The sequence below is a fragment of the Suncus etruscus genome, chromosome 4, assembly GCF_024139225.1.
Source record: "Suncus etruscus isolate mSunEtr1 chromosome 4, mSunEtr1.pri.cur, whole genome shotgun sequence".
Taxonomy (NCBI): domain Eukaryota; kingdom Metazoa; phylum Chordata; class Mammalia; order Eulipotyphla; family Soricidae; genus Suncus; species Suncus etruscus.
In genome coordinates, this window is record NC_064851.1 from 159,204,163 (window position 1) to 159,222,064 (window position 17,902).

At 37.3% G+C, this 17,902-nt stretch overlaps 1 protein-coding gene across 5 annotated transcripts in view; it reads right to left on the reverse strand.

Moving 5' to 3' along the window:
* Positions 1-17,902, reverse strand: part of CSNK1G3 (casein kinase 1 gamma 3) — an 86,843-nt gene that overhangs the window by 32,736 nt on the left and 36,205 nt on the right. The window lies entirely within an intron of this gene.

Here is a 17,902-nt window from a genome sequence, read left to right on the forward strand (position 1 = left end):
AAAAATCCCTTCCTCACACCTATATTCATTGCTGTGCTGCTATTTACAATAGTCAGAGTCTAGAAACAACCAAGATGCTTTTCATAGATGAATGGCTAAAGAAACTGTGGTACATATACCCAGTGGAATATTATGCAGCCATCAGGAGAGATGAAGTCATAAAATTTTCCTATGCACGTATGTACATAGAATCTATTATGCTGAGTGAAATAAGTCAGAGGGGGGGAGAGAGAGAGAGAGAGAGAGAGAGAGAGAGAGAGAGAGAGAGAGAGAGAGAGAGAGAGAGAGACATGCAGAATAGTCTCACTCATCTATGGGTTTTAAGAAAAATGAAAGACATTTTTACAATAATTCCCAGAGACAAGAGAGAGGAGGGCTGGAAGTTCCAGCTCACCTCATGAAGCTCACCACAGAGAATGATGACTGCGTTTAAAGAAATTACTTCATTGAGAACTATCCTAACAATGTGAATGAATGAGGAAAGTAGAAAACCTGTCTAGAGTACAGGCGGGGGATGGGGTGGGGAGGAGGAAGATTTGGGACATTGATGAAGGGGTGTGTTCTTTACATGACTGAAACCCAACTACAATCATATTTGTAATCATGGTGTTTAAAAAAAAGAAATTGAAAAAAAATAAAGATATGCCAATCAAAAAAAAAAAAACAACAACAAATGTAGTAAAGCATCCCCAGGTTTGACCCCAAAATTTAAAAAATAATAATGAATAAAATCCAACATTCATACTGAAAAAAAGAATCACTGGAGACTCAGAAAGAAAAACACTATATAGAATCAGTAGTAAAGGCAATCATTGCAGAAAAACACCCAGAGGTAAATAGTGCGTGCATCCAAATCTTGCATGCCCAAAAGAGATACAAAGAAGACAATCTACAACTAGACACAACCTAGTTACAATGACAAACCCAGACAGATAGGGATAGTATATAAAATACAAAAGCAGCAAGATCAAAAAGAGAAAGTAATTCAAAGACACATTCTTAAGATTTACAGCACAAAGTCACACAACAAACCCTTAAAGCCCAAAGGGAATGGTGGGCTAGTGACAAAACTCAACAAGAGGTAAGGCGTTTGCCTTTCATGCAGGAGGTCATCGGTTCAAATCCCGGCGCCCCATATGGTCCCCTGTGCCTGCCAGGAGCAATTTCTGAGCCTGGACCCAGAAATAACCCCTGAGCACTGCCGGGTGTGACCCAAAAATCACAAAAAAAAAAAAAAAAAAAAAAAAAAAAGGAATGCTTTGCCAAGAGTATTTCACCCACCCAGACTTACATTCAGGTTTGAAGAAAGGATAAATAGCTTCACAGATAAACAACAGCTCAGAAACTATACAGACTCAAAACCAGCTTTTAAAACAAGTTTTAAGGGGAAAGAAATGGACATTACTTAATTTGTGCTGCTTTCTTGTCATTCTTAGATGGAGAGGGCAAAGGGAGATCAACTGAGGTTTCTGCATGTGTCTGAGGGGGTGGGTGCTGAATCAAGAAATCATGGAAGGAAGTTCTCAGAAGCTCCCAGACAAACTGGAGAAGGAAAAAAAGTGGCCATTTTAAAACCCAATCCAAGCAGAATAGAGTGTGTGATTTTGAAGACATTGTGAATTGATCCCTATCAGTGATTAAAATTGGAAATTTATTATCTGAGCAGGGAAACAAGTTCTTAGTTCCTTCCCCCTAAGAATTTATTGCCTGTAATCCCAGAACAATTTCCACCAGTGATCCAGGGGGCCCTTTTACATATCAAAGAGGGGATTTGGCAGAGGGAGAAAAATGGGAGATGTCTGTTTGGGGGAGGAAGATGGGTATTTGTTTCTTTTAATGCTGAGTGTCATCTTACACTAAGAATAAAGAATTGGAAAGAAAAATGTTGCAAACTATTGTGCTTTGCCTTGTTAATTTTTTGAGTGCATGATATTGTTAAGGTAACTCAATTCCATGTCAGTTTTGTCACATCAAACTTAATGTTAGGCTTAAAATAGCTTTAAGTGTGAAAATCTCAACAGTACTAGATTGTGAATATCTAAAAGAAGGGAAACCAATGGAACTGTTTAAAGGTCTTTAATAAATACTATAAAAGGCAATTTGGTCCTGCTAGGTGTAAAAATATTTAGCAATTTGGTTGAAAATTGGCAGCTAGCAAGTTCACGTTTCCCTCCTAGAGCCTTGGTGCTGGGCTCTAGGCTAGCTGCTAACTTGGGAAACCTGAGTGCTCAGGGAAGAGGCTGAGTTCTGAGCAAACAAAGCCTCTCTCTACCACTGAGCTGGGTTCATGTGGCTGCCTGTAGCAGGCAGGGCAGCAAGAATGCCTGTCAGAGGATGAAGAGAAAAGGTTAGAAAGAGGAGATTAGATGCCCTAGACTCATCTTACAGTGCTCTTAGAAAATTGAACCTTTAGAAATTATAGGAAATCATGGTTTTCCAAATGGGATTTAAAAGTATATGCATAGAGTTATTTTGTGTCTTCTGTAAATTGAGAAACATTTTTTTCTTGGCACCTTCAGTATTTTTGATGTTTCATGGCATTATGTTGATTTACATAAATACAGACAGGAAGTTTCCTCTGATTTTCTGTCTCATGTAGACAGAGGATGAGGTTAAGTGACAAGAAGGTCCCGTACTGTTAAGTACCCCCAAGGTGAGCATAGAGAGGATTTGCCCAAGGAAAACGAAGATCTTCTAGGGGTGTTAAGATCTGTGCCAGCTGGCCACAGCCTGGATCTTGCTTTCAGAATGGAGGAAAGTTCCAGAGATCAGATTCTCTCCCAATCCTGGAGAGGGGAGGGTCAGGCTCCCTCTGGGACACCCCTACGGAGAGTGAGACACCAAGGCTATCCTCATGTTGGTCTAAACTTCTCCTCTTTACATCAGCCAATCCTGGGGAACCCTGACATGATAGGTAAGTACTAATCTGCCTTTATTGGCAAATTGCCTGCTTTGTCCTAGACCAATCCCCAGAAATTCTCTGTAAATAACGGAATGCCCCCAGAAAGAGATTTCTCCAGTTTTAATGGGTTTATGCAAAGAAACAAGCCAAGTTTATTCAGCCATCTGGCAAGATTCAATGTGCAGGTGGAGAGAAAAATCTATTTTTCTATAGCTGATTGAATTAAATCATCCTAAATTAAATGAAAGCATCCTAGTGGGCTTAACTTAAAGCTCATTCCTCTTGAAAGTATACTTACTATTTTTAATAAATTGGGCATAAGGAACTGCAGGTTGTGCATGCAAAAAGTTCTGGCTAGAACTTTACCAGGGAAAACTTAAACTGAATAGGACAGTAGAAGTAACTCAGAGCTGTGTTTTAATTGCTGTTACTGAACAAGTGGAAATCCTGGGTCTCCTCTTCAGGCAAAACCTAACACTAAAGAGCATATACTGAGGAAGAATGACCTCACATAGATGCCTAAATATTCAGGGAATAAGTAATACTCAGGGAATAAGTATAATGCTATGATGCTTTGGTTTCTGTTATTTAATGCCTGTTATGATTCCAGAACTCTGTCTCCCGAGGATAGAGGACCATTTAATGCACCAGGGCCTGATTGGTTTAAGTAATATTCCCATCTAGTAGACCAGTTAATTGCCACATTAAGAGCTATGGTAGCATGAGACCAGTAAGAATGAACACCCTCCTACCCAACTGTGTTTGTGGGTCAAACTTACCCTAAATTTTGACTTATGTGATTTGTTTAGGGTTTTTTGGTTATGCTCTTCAAGGTCTACTGCTACTGAGGTGTTAAAAAAAATAAAGTGGGTACCATTAATGGGTTTAAGTCCCAGGACAGGTGAGTTGCCCTGAAAGCATTCTCATTTTATTCTTGTCCAGAATAAAGTCTCCCAAAATATGGGGGAGAGGAGGAATTTCTCTGCAGGATATACGAATGTGTCAGGGAAGCCAGCTCGTAGCAGTGAGGGAGTCAGACCCTGAAGCTAAGGCTGGAGGTTTTAGGTAGTTTTGACATGCTTACAAATATTTGCTCAGTTAATTTTTCCATTTTTAATACTTAAGTAGAATATTCTACTTAATATTTAAAATAATATAAAATGCTCACTAGTAACTAAGTACGTCAGGGTATGACCTAGTGGCCCACAGTAAAAGGGCTCAAGTAGCATCCAACTGCTGAGTCAAGAATGAAACCATTTGGCCCAGTCAGCCAATTAGAGTGGAGAGTGGCTACCAAGTCCCAGATAACTGCTTGGAACGCCAGTAAATAAACTAACAAACAAAAAGAACAAAACCAAATAAAACTCACAGGAGAAATCGTACTTAAATAAGATATAGTTCATGTGTCAAATATTTTATTCAACTGACAATAATCATAGTATTTCAGCAGTACTATATGTTTCTGAAAAAGCAAACTGTTCAAACCGTGATCTGGCTGAAAGAAAGGGTTAGCATCTTCAATTTTTATCACATTATATACTAATATTATATAAATATGTCCATATACTGCAATATAAAAATATGTAATTTGTCTTACTATTTGAACAAAATTTATTCTTTTACAAGAAAGCATGTATCTTGGCTGGAGCGATAGTACAGCAGGTAGGGTGTTTGCTACATGTGGCCAACCAATCCAGGTTCCCATACAGTCTACCAAGCACTGACAACAAGGCAGGAATGGAGGGAGGAAGGGAGGAAAAAAAATCTCAAGATATCTCTTTGACTTATTATGATACCTTTTGGTACATAGGCTATCAGAAAACAGGCATTTAATATAATCCATTTAAAGATATAAATACTTGAAAATACATAATACTGCATATGTATCACTTTACCATAGCTAGAAAAATATCAAGGAGAATGAACATTAAATTACTAGTAGTTAGTATGAGATAATGAGAACTAAAAAGGATATTTCAACTTCTCATTTCCTATATTTTAAAAAATGTGATATACTCAATGGGAATTGTTTTTTTCCATGTATTTTTATTATAACAATGTAATGTAAGTAAGTGCTATTAAAAATAGTAAACCTTTAAAATAGGTAAAATGAATTCAGAGGTCTTTTTCCTGTTAATTTTTTTTAACTGAAGTACATTGGTTAGGAAATGGTTTAAGTGTTCCTTATGATTCATTGAAAATCAACAAGTGTATATTTTTATAATGTTCATCGGAACATTCAGTGGGGTGAATTTTAAATTTCTTTTAAAAACCATTAATGAAAGTGGAAGTGCAAATAACAAAAAGTAAATAATACTTTTACAACTAAATTTCATGTTATTACTTTCTGGAAATTTAAGAATATATATAACTATTCAGTGTGTGTGTGGAGGGGGATTCCTGCAATCTTACTGATAATTAAAATCACCAGGAAAATTAAAATCTCAAATCACAGTTCTGAGCGATGATGACCACCTTTCTTACTGACCTTTATTGCCATGAAGGTTTTACACTTGCTCTGAGCTCTCAAAAAAAAAAAAATCTCAGATCACATGCCTAGAGTAATTTTAGTACAGAGCCAGGAGTAGTCCAAGAGCCAATGGGTGTGACCCAAAACCAAAAAGAAAACAATGACAACAAAAAACTCCAATCAGTAGCACAAATGCTGTACACTGATTCCTTGTATATAATGTGTGTGTGGGCGGAAGAGTCTACACTTTTTCTTTTTAAAAAAATATTTATGCGGGCCCGGAGAGATAGCACAGCGGCATTTGCCTTGCAAGCAGCCGATCCAGGACCAAAGGTAGTTGGTTCAAATCCCGGTGTCCCATATGGTCCCCCGTGCCTGCCAGGAGCTATTTCTGAGCAGACAGCCAGGAGTCAACCCTGAGCACCACCGGGTGTGGCCCAAAAACCAAAAAAAATAAAAATAAAAATATTTATGCACCTTAATTATAAACAATAATGTCTTTTATTTTTCTTAAAACCCATAGATGAGTGAGATTAGTCTATGTCTATCTCTCTCCCTCTGACTTATTTCACTCAGCATAATAGATTCCATGTCATCCCACGTATAGGAAAATTTCATGACTTCAACTCTCCTGACCACTGCATAATGTTCCCTTGAGTGTATGTACCAGTTTCTTTAGCCTTTCCTCTGTTGAAGGGTATCTTAGTTGTTTCCAGATTCTGACTATTGTAAATAGCACTGCAATGAATATAGGTGTGAGGAAGGAATTTTTGTATATTTTTGTGTTCCTAGGGTATATCCCTCGGAGTGGTGTAGCTAGATGAAATGGGAACTCAATTTCCAACTTTTTGAGGAAACTTCATATTGTTTTCCATAAAGGCTGGACTAAATGGCATTTCCAACAGCAGTGAATGAGTTTCTTTCTCTCCACATCCCTGCCAGCACTGATTGATCTTATTCTTTGTGATGTGTGCCAATCTCTGTGGTGTGAGATGGTACCTCATAGTTGTTTTGATTTGCATCTCTCTGATGATTAATTTTGTCATGTGCCTTTTGGCCATTTGTATTTCTTCTTTGAGGAAGTGTCTCTTCATTTCTTTTCCCCATTTTTTGATAGGGTTATATATTTTTTTCTTGATAACTTCTGTCAGTGCCTTGTATATTTTCGATATTAGCACCTTAACTGATGGGTATTGGGTGAATAGTTTCTCCCATTTTGTGGGTGGCTTTTGTACCCTAGGCACTATTTTTTTTGATGTGCGGAAGCTTCTTAGCTTAATATAGTCCCATACATTTATTTCCACTTTCACTTGTTTGGAGAGTGCTGTTTTCCCCTTTAGTCTCAATGTTATGGTGTGTTTTATTTACATGTTGTTTAATATACCTTATGGTTTCAGGTCTGATATCACAAGGTTTTTAATCCATTTAAATTTGACCTTTGTTGGGGCTGGCGAGGTGGCTCTAGATGTAAGGTGTTTGCCTTGCACGTGCTAGCCAAGGAAGGACCGGGGTTCGATTCCCCGATGTCCCATATGGTCCCTCCAAACCAGGGGCAATTTCTGAGAGCTTAGCCAAGAGTAACCCCTGAGCATCAAACGGGTGTGGCCCAAAAACGAAAAAAAAAAAAAAAAAGATTGACCTTTGTGCATGGTGTTAGATGGAGGTCTGAGTTTGCTTTTTTGCAAGTGGTTAACCAGTTGCTCCAACACCACTTGTTGAAGAGAGGCTTTCCTTGCTCCATTTTGTATTTCTTGACCCTTTATCAAAATTAATTGATTGCATATCTGGAGCACAATCTCTGAATACTCAAGTCTATTCCACTGATCTGAGGATCTATCTTTATTCCAGTACCATGCTGTTTAATGACTATAGCTTTAATACTATAGCTTAATACAATTTAAAATTCAGGAAAGTGATGCCTCCCATATTTCTTTTCCCAAGGGTTGCTCTAGCTATAAACAGGTGTTTATTATTACAAATAAATTTTAAGAGTGTTTGATCCACTTCTTTGAAGAATGTCATGGGTATCTTTAGAGGGATTGCATTAAATCTGTACAATGCTTTGGGAAGTAAGGCCATTTTAATGTTAATCCTATTGAGCAGGATACAGTGACTCCATTTTTGAGTGTCCACATATTTCTGGAAGCAGGCTTTGTAGTTTTCTTTGTATAAGTCCTTCACCTCTTTAGTTAAGTTAACTCCATCTTAACTGATATTTCAGTTTGTGTGTTCTTCTCATCATTATTGGTATACAAGAAGACCATTGATTTTTGAGTGTACACTTTGAACAGGTCAAAGATGTAACTCGCTCATGAAACACCTGCCTGACAGTTGAATCCAGTGGTGGTGCCCAGGTTCAATTACCTTCCCCCAAAATACTCCAGGCTCTGACCATAGGGACCACTCTTGGGGGGGGGGGGCAGTATATAGTGCATTCAGCTGAATGTAAGGCAAGAATCTTCTTGCTATAGCCAAAGAGAAAACCTGCTCTCCAGTCCCCAAAGAGAAACTATTTTAAAGAAATGAAATTTACATATTATCAAATAGCTCCATCAATAGGTTATTAATAAATTTAGAATATAAACACAGCATCATACTATCATAACAAAGAGGTATTTTCAACACTCCAAGAAATGTCCTTGGTTTATATTGGTTTATATTCATATCTATCAATTTAAAACATCCATCCAAACCTGGCCCCCTCTTTGTTTTTCTTCCTTACAGAGGTACTTAGGGCTCACTCCTGGCTCAATGCTCTAGGATTATTCCTGTCAAGGTTTGAAGGGACTTAAGGTATTCCAAAAACTGAACACAGGCTGGCCATGTAAAAGGTAAGCTTCCTACCAGCACATATTTTTCCAGGACCCCTACCTGCCTTTTTCATAGCTCAATACTAAATTTGATTTCTTGTAGATTTCATGTTATGAAAATCATGTAATATAAATGTTTTGTTTGGCATATTTTTAAGATTCTTCATGTTGTAGTGTGGATTGTCCACTTGTTACGTTCTACTTTTTACATCTGAACATCACCAGGAGTTCACTTTCACATTTTCTATCAAAAATTCTTGCTGGCAAAATAGACAAAAACATAATTATCAAGGTGGAAAGGAATAAAACTATTTTTCTTTAGACAGTCTGACTGTAAAAAAAAAATTCTATGTACACCCAAAAAAATCAATTATAGCAAGTGTGTTGTTTTTTATGCTTGGTTTGGTTTTGATTTGGGGGCCACACCCAGTAATGCTAAGGATTACTCTACCCTCAGGAATTACTCCTGGCAGTACTCATGCGACCATAATGAGCATACTAGAGATCAAACCTGGCTAGCCCCCTGCGAGAAACATCCTACCCACTCTGGTCCTCAAAACTCATGAGTTTTAAAGTTATAATATCAAAGTAAAATATTCAATTGTATTACTATATTAGCAATAAACTATAGTTTTAAAACAATATTACTTACATCTGAATTTTTAAAAATACCCTTTACACATGAAATGTGCAGGGAAAATTTACTGTAACATACAAGACCTACATATTATTTTCATATGATTTAAAAGAAAAATATTTATACTGAACACCTCAATAAGACTTTTGTTTATGGAGACAGTGTCAGTAAATAAGGCGATCCCTTTTGAATTCCATTCAAGAGGGGCTCTAGTTTCCACAGTGCCAACTTCAATAATCTGATCACATCTATATAATTTTCTGGAAATAGTATTATTCTCAATGCTATACAGAACTCAAAATTCAAGTAATTAAAGTAAGTTTATAAAATTCATCAATTGCTAACTCAGGCTGAAATTCATCATAAATTCATAATTCCTTTTTTTGTATTCTTTAACCCATTGATAAGTATAGAAGTAAATCATATCACATAGTTAAGAATAGAAGTCATAGGGAAGGTTTTTCTCTTTGAGGCATGGTATAACTAGATTATCTCCAGAGGTCTTGAATAGTTCTGTAATAGGGTGGAAAAAAATTGCCCAAGTTAATTCAGTCTGTAGAAAACCTGTTCACATATGTTTAAGTACTTATACAAAGGCTTGTTCAAAAATAAATGTTTTCTACAAAATCAATATCCTTTATTACAAAAACTATTGCTATGAGTAGCTAAGAAACTAAAGTGACCATTTGCTTTGTAATAGGTATTATTAAAAATCCGTTTAAGGGAGCTGGAACGATAGAATATTAGGTAAGGAGCTTGCCTTGCACACAACTGGCCTGGTTTCAAACCAGCACACATATGCGTCTCTGAGCACAGAGCTAGGCATAATCCTTCAAAATGCCAAATGTGGCCTTTCAAAACCAAAAACAAACACAAGAAACCTTTTAAAATAGGTCCTATATCATATTTTGAAGTCCACATAAACTAAAACTTTGATCTACAACAAAATATGTACAACATAAACACAATCAACATATATTTAAGATATTAGTAGTAAAGATCAAGGGCACTCAGGTGTGTTGATGGTGGTAAGGAAGGACTGAACTAAATATCCAAAGCAGAGTCAAGAACAATGAAATCATGAGAGCTAATCTTTAACGATCAAATTTAAAATGGCTCCTATTATGATGACAGGCTGAGGTGGTAATGATATGGGATTAATTTTGGGAAATTGGTGGAGAGAGATTGACGCAGATGATGGGATTGGTCCTGAAACATTGTATGTCTAAAATTTCACTACTTGTAAATCACAATGCCTTAAAATTTTAAAAGTTTAATAAAAAGCATTGGTGCTTCAAGGAACATTTTTTTAATTTAGTGTGGTCAGATAGTTTTTACTGAAAGAAATTAAGGGAAGAGGGAGAGAGGAGGGGAGCAGAGAGGGGAAGAAAGGGGGAAGGGGGAGAAGAGGAGGAAAGAAAGAGGAGGGAAGTGATAAAAGATGGAGTGTGTGTGTGTGTGTGTGTGTGTGTGTGTGTGAGAGAGAGAGAGAGAGAGAGAGAGAGAGAGAGAGAGAGAGAGAGAGAGAGAGAGAGAGAGAGAGAGAGAGAGAGAGAGAGAGATTATCAACAGAGAACCTAGGTTTCCCCAGAGTGGAAAATATCAGAGGTTGTATTGTACAATACCAGAGAGTTGTACAACTGATACAGTTTGCCTTGCACACAGTGACTCAGGTTTGATTCCCAGCACTCATATGGTACAACAAGCCTACCAGGACTAATAATCCCTAAATACAGAGCCAGAAGTAAGCCCTTAGCATTGATGGGGACTATACCCAAAATAAATAAATTGTATATAGGTCTGTATACATATATATTTGTATACACACATATACAAATTTTCTTTTTTTTTTTTTTTTTTGTTTTGGGGCCACACCCGGTAATGCTCAGGGGTTACTCCTGGCTATGCGCTCAGAAGTTGCTCCTGGCTTGGGGGACCATATGGGACACCGGGGGATCGAACTGCGGTCCGTCCAAGGCTAGCACAGGGAAGGCAGGCACCTTACCTTTAGCGCCACCGCCCGGCCCATATACAAATTTTCTAATAGGTGTGATATCTCTTTGTAGACAAAGAGAACCTAGAAATAGCCCCGTCAATATCACCAGTTCCAAATATCACAAATTGATCTTTGATAAAGGAGAAAAGCAATTCAATGGAGCAAAGATAAGCTGTTCAATATGTGGCACTGGAACTGCACATCTGTATACCAAAAAATAAATAAATAAATAAAGAATATAAATACAAACTTTAAACCCTATACAAAATATAACTCAAGGGCCAGAGAGACAGAAAGTGGTAATGCATTTGCCTTGCATGAGGCAGACCCAGGCCACACCTAGGTTCAATTCCCAGTATCCTATATGGTCCCTAGTGTCTGCCAGGAGCGATTTCTGAGCCCAGAGCCAGGAGTTACCCAAGTGCCGCCAGGTCTGCCCCCCCCCCCCAAAAAGCAGTAACTCAAAATATATCATATAAATAAATTTCAAATGTAAGTCATAAAACTCAAAAGAAATTCCAAAGAAGAAAATATAAAAAATTATAAATAAATTAACTTAGGTTTAGTAATATTTTTTTTTTAGATATACAACATCCTGGCAGGTAATGAGGAGAGGAGAACAAACTGGTATGCTGGCTTCAATAAACAAAAAATGTATTCCCTATGAAAGAAACCGTCATTAAAAATAAAAAGATGAAAAGACTGGAAGGGCATATTTACAAAAGACATATCACACAGGGCCAGGAAGATAATTCAGAGAGAAGGAGCACATGCCTTGCATATAAAGGTTCCCAGTTCTGTATCTTCATTTCTTCTTGTTCATAAAATTAAAAACACTATTTAAACAGTCTTGTGTTCACACAGACTTCAATTTTAAGAGTTTAAACTTACATACTTGTTTTTGTTTAAATAAGAAGTAACTTAATTGGGCCTGGAGAAATAGCACAGTGGCGTTTGCCTTGCAAGCAGCCGATCCAGGACCTAAGGTGGTTGGTTCAAATCCCGGTGTCCCATATGGTCCCCCGTGCCTGCCAGGAGCTACTTCTGAGCAGACAGCCAGGAGAAACCCCTAAGCAACACCGGGTGTGGCTCAAAAACCAATATAAAAAAGAATTCACTTAATTAGGAAAATAAACTTTCTCTCAATTAATATTACCCATCTATTCCAAGGTTTATATAAAAACAGAGGCAGGGCTTTTATAAATGAGAGAAAATAAGAATTAATGGTTTTATTTCTGCAATGCTTATCAGATATCTTTTTGTTTCTATTGCAAGAATAAAGAGAAATACTTTAATAGTTAAACATTAGTTCACAAGCTCTGAAGGCTTTTCGTAACATAGACAAACATATCAGGTTCAATTTGCCATTTCTACAAATAGAATGCTATTATACTTAGCATTGTTTTCAATTAAAAAAAACATTAGGCCATAAGGAAGTTGTAACTTCAATTCCATAATACATCGGTGGTGAACCTTTGTTAGTTATTAAAAATAGATGCTTACAATTCTCTTCACATGAAATTTCTCAGATACTGGTCATAGAAACTACAAACATACTTTTAATGGATGATACAACACTAAAAGTTTTGTTTCTACCCAATTATTAAATGATTTTGTTTTGTTTAGGGGCCACACTCAAGAGTGCTTCACAGCTTACTAGTGGCTCTGCACTGAAAATATTCCTGATAAGGGTTGGAAGACCAGATGGGGCATGAGAATTGAACATGGGCTGGGTGTGTTCAAGGCAAGTGACCTATCTCTCCAGTTCCAAATCCAATCATTTTGAATCAAAGAAGTTTGCTCTTGAAATATACCCTCTCATACACAACAGTGTTTTACAATACTAAATTTTCATATAAAAAAAATTTTTTTTTTTGGTTTTTGGGCCACACCCGGTGACACTCAGGGGTTACTCCTGGCTATGCGCTCAGAAGTCGCTCCTGGCTTGGGGGACCATATGGAATACCGGCGGATCGAACCTCCGTCCTAGGCTAGCGCAGGCAAGGCAGGCACCTTACTTCTAGCGCCACCGCCCGGCCCCTAAAATTTTTCTAAAGAAACAAGACTCGTGTGCTTCATGAACATTGTCAGAAAATGAAAAGTATCTGGCTAGGCTAATAACGGACTTGTCAAGGAAGATGGCATGTATTATTTAGCTTTGACTGAGAAACAGAGATAGCAAGTTCACAGGAATAAGTGTGGAGTGAATGGTGAAGAAAAAAGCAAACCTGGGGCCGGTGAGGTGGCGCTACAGGTAAGGTGTCTGCCTTGCAAACGCTAGCCAAGGAAGGACCACGGCGATCCCCCGGCATCCCATATGGTCCCCCAAGCCAGGGGCAATTTCTGAGCACTTAGCCAGGAGTGACCCCTAAGCATCAAACGGATGTGGCCCAAAAAACCAGAAAAAGAAAAAAAAGAAAAAAGCAAACCAGGAACTGGAGGTAAGACTACTATAAATTTTGTATTGTATATTGTTAGATATGTTTAAACAATGATAACTAATAATTACTGATTAGTTTATATTCCTGTCTATCCTCCCTTGTGAGATGTCAAGGATATCATCTAAAAGCAGGAAACAAAGCTTGATTTCCTCTAAGATGAAAACTTGTTGTGCCTTAAGCATCAACTATTGTAAATAACCAATAACTAAATTGAAGATTTCAAGAAAGCATACAGAATTAAGAAAGAATACACTACCACAAAAAAGAACTCCAATCCCTGTATTGCGCATTAAAAAGGAGTTAACCAAGATGGTAGGTGATGCTTGCCTCTAGCTGACATCATTGAGCTTATTCCAGATCAGGTGGATCCTCACAGTCACCACATTTGACTTGTGTCATTTAAGGGTCCACACAACAGTTCCTTCCTAATCCTGTACTTGCTGCTTCACCATCCAGGATGTGCAGAGGAAACAGAGAGCAACCTCCAGTTTAATCCCTCAGGATCTTTCAGGGGGTTAATTACAAAGACTCATTCAAATACAGCAAAAACACTAGAAAACCAGTGGGGAAAACACCGTAGCCTGACAATTTCAACTAGTGAAATCAATATCAACAAAAACCTGAAGAGGCCGAGTGGCATATTGGTAGGGTGTCTGCTTTGCACATGGCCAATCTAGAACAAACCTTGGTTTGATCCCCCAGCATACCATATGCACCCCCAAGCCAGGAGTGATTTCTGAGCCCATAGGCAGAAGTAACCACTGAGCGACACCAGGTGTGGCCCAAAAATCAAAAAAAACAAAGAAAAAAACACCTGTAAGTCTCAGAGAAGTATCTTTAATAATACTATGAAGAGGATATTCAATGAATTCAAAGAAATGATAGCACAGGTCATCATCAATGCAAAAAAAAAAAAAAAAAGTATGAGTCAAAATATACAAAAACTACTAGCCAGAAATAAGAGAAACAAAGAATATAGTTGTAATATTAAAAAAAAAATAAAAAGGCAACAAAAGCTCTGAAAACAGAATAACAGAAGCTAAGCAAAATAATAATGAGCTCCAAGAATAGGAGGAAAACCAGTAGGAAACAGCAGAAAGTGGAAAATAGTCTGAAAAGAAATGAAGAGCAAACTAGAGAACTGTGGGATGAGTTCAAGAACAGAAGAATCTTCATGGCCCCTGAAGAACAGAAAGGCAAATGTGACAAAGAAACAGTCAAGAAATCACTGATAAGAATTTCCCAAAGTTGATGACTGCAGGCACTGAGATCCAAGAGACCCAAAGGGACCCAGTGAAACTGACTCAATTAGGAAAACTCCTAAATACACCATACTCAAAAAAAAAAAAAAAAAAAAAAAAAAATCCAAAGATAGAACCAGAATATTGAAAACAGCAAGATCAATAACAGAAAGCTCATGAGATGTATAGCAGACTATCAAATCGGGTTCTACGAACCAGAAAAATATGGAATATGGAAGGATATATTAAAACAACTCAAAAAATTAACACGTCACAAAAAATACTCTATGCAGCCAGATTATCACTCAGATTTGAAGGAATAATACAGAGCTTCAATGGTCAGGCAACAGTTTAGGGAATTCAGTCTTGAAACCAATTTTACAAGAAGTTCTGAAGGAGCTTCTAAGTAATGGGAGAAACTTCCCAACATGTAGCATTAACTAATGGTGAATATGGTTGTCCTCTACTAGATTAAGAAAGGTTAAAAATATAAAGCAATTAATCATAAAAAACTGACTTTCATCAATTTTTTTTCTTTATTATTCCATTTGCTATTCCTTTAAGTTTGATTGGACCAAGCAATAGGAAAAATATTTATTACCTGCCTGCCAACGGGGCTGGTTAGCGAGTAGCAAAGAAGTGGGAGGGAACCTGGGGAAATGGGTGGAAGGGAGGGGACATTTGTGGTGGGATTGGCATTGGAACACTGTAAGCCTGAAATAACCCTGTATGAACAACTCTGTCTTTCATGGTGCCTCAATATACATTACCTGAAAAATAATCATAACATAAATATCTTCATCACATGAATATAAAGATTATGAAGCAAGTAATTATTAAAGAAAAATGCTGAGTTTTTATAACCATAACTTTTATTTATCAACTGAAACCATTAAGAAAATGGTAAGCCAAGTCACATACTAAAAAAAAATATTCAGAGCATATATTTAACAAAACTATGTACCCAGAACATAGTGTCCAGAAATAAGTGATATGCACTTCAAGAAAGACGAAAATTATCAATAAACATGAAATAGTGCTCAAATAATGCCTTGGAAAAATCAAACACCACCATATTCTCTAGAATAACTAGAATAGACTGGCAATACTAAATATTGTCGAGAATATAACAAAAACAAACTCTCATTCACTGATATGGGAACAAAATTATGTAAATGCTTTGGGGAACTGACAGTTGACCGTAACATTAAATAATACACAGCAAATCACACAATTCCAATCTTAACTATTCCCCCAAAAAGAACTGAAATATGTATTGTTTCAAAAGATTTGCAAGAAAGTCATGTTTTTCTTAGTAACAGAAAAAAAATTGTTAATAATCAAAATGTTCAACACTAATTTCTGGTATATTTATTTTTGCCTTAAAAATAAAGGACTGGGGCTGGAGAGATCGCACAGCAGTAGGGCGTTTGCCTTGCATACAGCTGATTCAGGACTGATGGTGGTTCGAATCCTGGCATCCCATAAATTCCCTGAGCTGCCAGGAGTGACTTCTGAACAAAGAACCAGAAGTAATCCCTGAGCACCACCAGGTGTGACCCCCAAAAAACCCCCAAAAAATCAAAATAAAAAAACATAAAGGGCCTAAGATTTGTAGCAAGATAGATATATTCTGTATTTAATAAACTAAGTGAAAGAAGTCAAAAATTTGTTTATATGAAACAGATGCATCAGTAACAAAATCAGCAAAAATGTATCTGTGGGTATTAAAATCAGATCCTTTAGGTAAAGACTTTGAGAAAGAGCAAAAAGGAAGTTACTTGGTGATAACAGTGTTTTAAATCTTGATGAGGAGTGTTACTTAAACAACTGCATAAAGAGGTCAAAGCATCATAAACTCAAACGTGTACTGTATTCAACGTTAGTTTTACCTTATTAAAAACCAGTAAAATGAGAATTATTAACAGATCAATCATGAGCCGGCTTCTTACAAAAGATACCAGTTGGCAATTCTGCAACCACATTTTGAATATCCCAGACTCCTAACACTGAGTGAGCCTAATAGTGAGCAACAGATTCCTCACTTTTGGCAAAACAAAATATAAATTTAAAAGAAAATTAAAATATAAACTTTCTGAAGATAGACCGAATGAAAAATATTAATATAAATTCTTGCTTTAAATAGATAAAAAATAAGCCAATATATGAATAAGTATATTGATATGTACTTATACACTAAATAGGTTTATAGTCTCCCCCTTTTCTCTCCCTACTTCCTAATTCTGTTGCAGAAAAGAGCCAGTAGCAATGAGAATATCCAATGCCCAAACATTAGTTCCACATGCCAGCAATCAGTAAAAGGACCTAAATGCCAGTTTCTAGACTAAAAAAAAAAATCATAAAGATAAACCTGGAACAACTTTCTACACCAGTAAATAAGCTCTTAGAAAATCAGGAGTATATGTCAACAGGAAAAAGTCAACTTGATGAGGCAACTGGCATTCCAATCCGGAACTCTTTCAACATCAAAACAATGACAATGATGCACATAACACATTCAACATGGTAAGAATTTCTGAACTCAACATGATATAAAGGCCATAAAAGGGAGAAGGGAAAGTTTATCAATAATAATGAGCTAGAAAAACATTAACAGATGTTAAATACAGTGAGTAATTATATGAGAAAAATATATTTACATTTTCAGAAATCATAGTTACAAAGTACTTTTTAATTACACAGAGAAAATACGAATTTGTAAATAAAGAGCAAGAACCACACTTGCGGGGGCCGGGCGGTGGCGCTGGAGGTAAGGTGCCTGCCTTGCCTGCGCTAGCCTAGGACGGACCGCGGTTCGATCCCCCGGCGTCCCATATGGTCCCCCAAGAAGCCAGGAGCAACTTCTGAGCGCATAGCCAGGAGTAACCCCTGAGCATCACAGGGTGTGGCCCAAAAACCAAAAAAAAAAAAAAAAAAAAAAAAAAGAACCACACTTGCTGATGCTCAGGAATTACTTCTGTTTCTATGCTCAGAAATTAAGTCTGACAGTGCTTAGGGGACCACATAGGATGCTGGGGATTGAGCCCAGGTCAGCCTCATACAAGCCAAGTACCCTACTACCCATTATAACATTTCTCTGGGGCCAAAATATAAGAAATATTTATGTGGTCAAAATAGACACCACCCTAAGCAAATAAGCAGATCAAATTGGAACTGAGTATATTATACTAAAAATGCATAGCCAGGGGCCAAAACAGTGGCACAGCCATCGAGTGTTTGCCTTGCATGCAGCTGACCGACGAAAGAGCATGGTTTGATCCCCCGGCATTCCATATGGTACCCCAAGCCAGGAGCGTTTTCTGAGCACATAGCCAGGAGTAAACCCTGAGCTCACCAGGTGTAGACCAAAAACGAATGAATGAATGAATGAATGAATGAATGAAT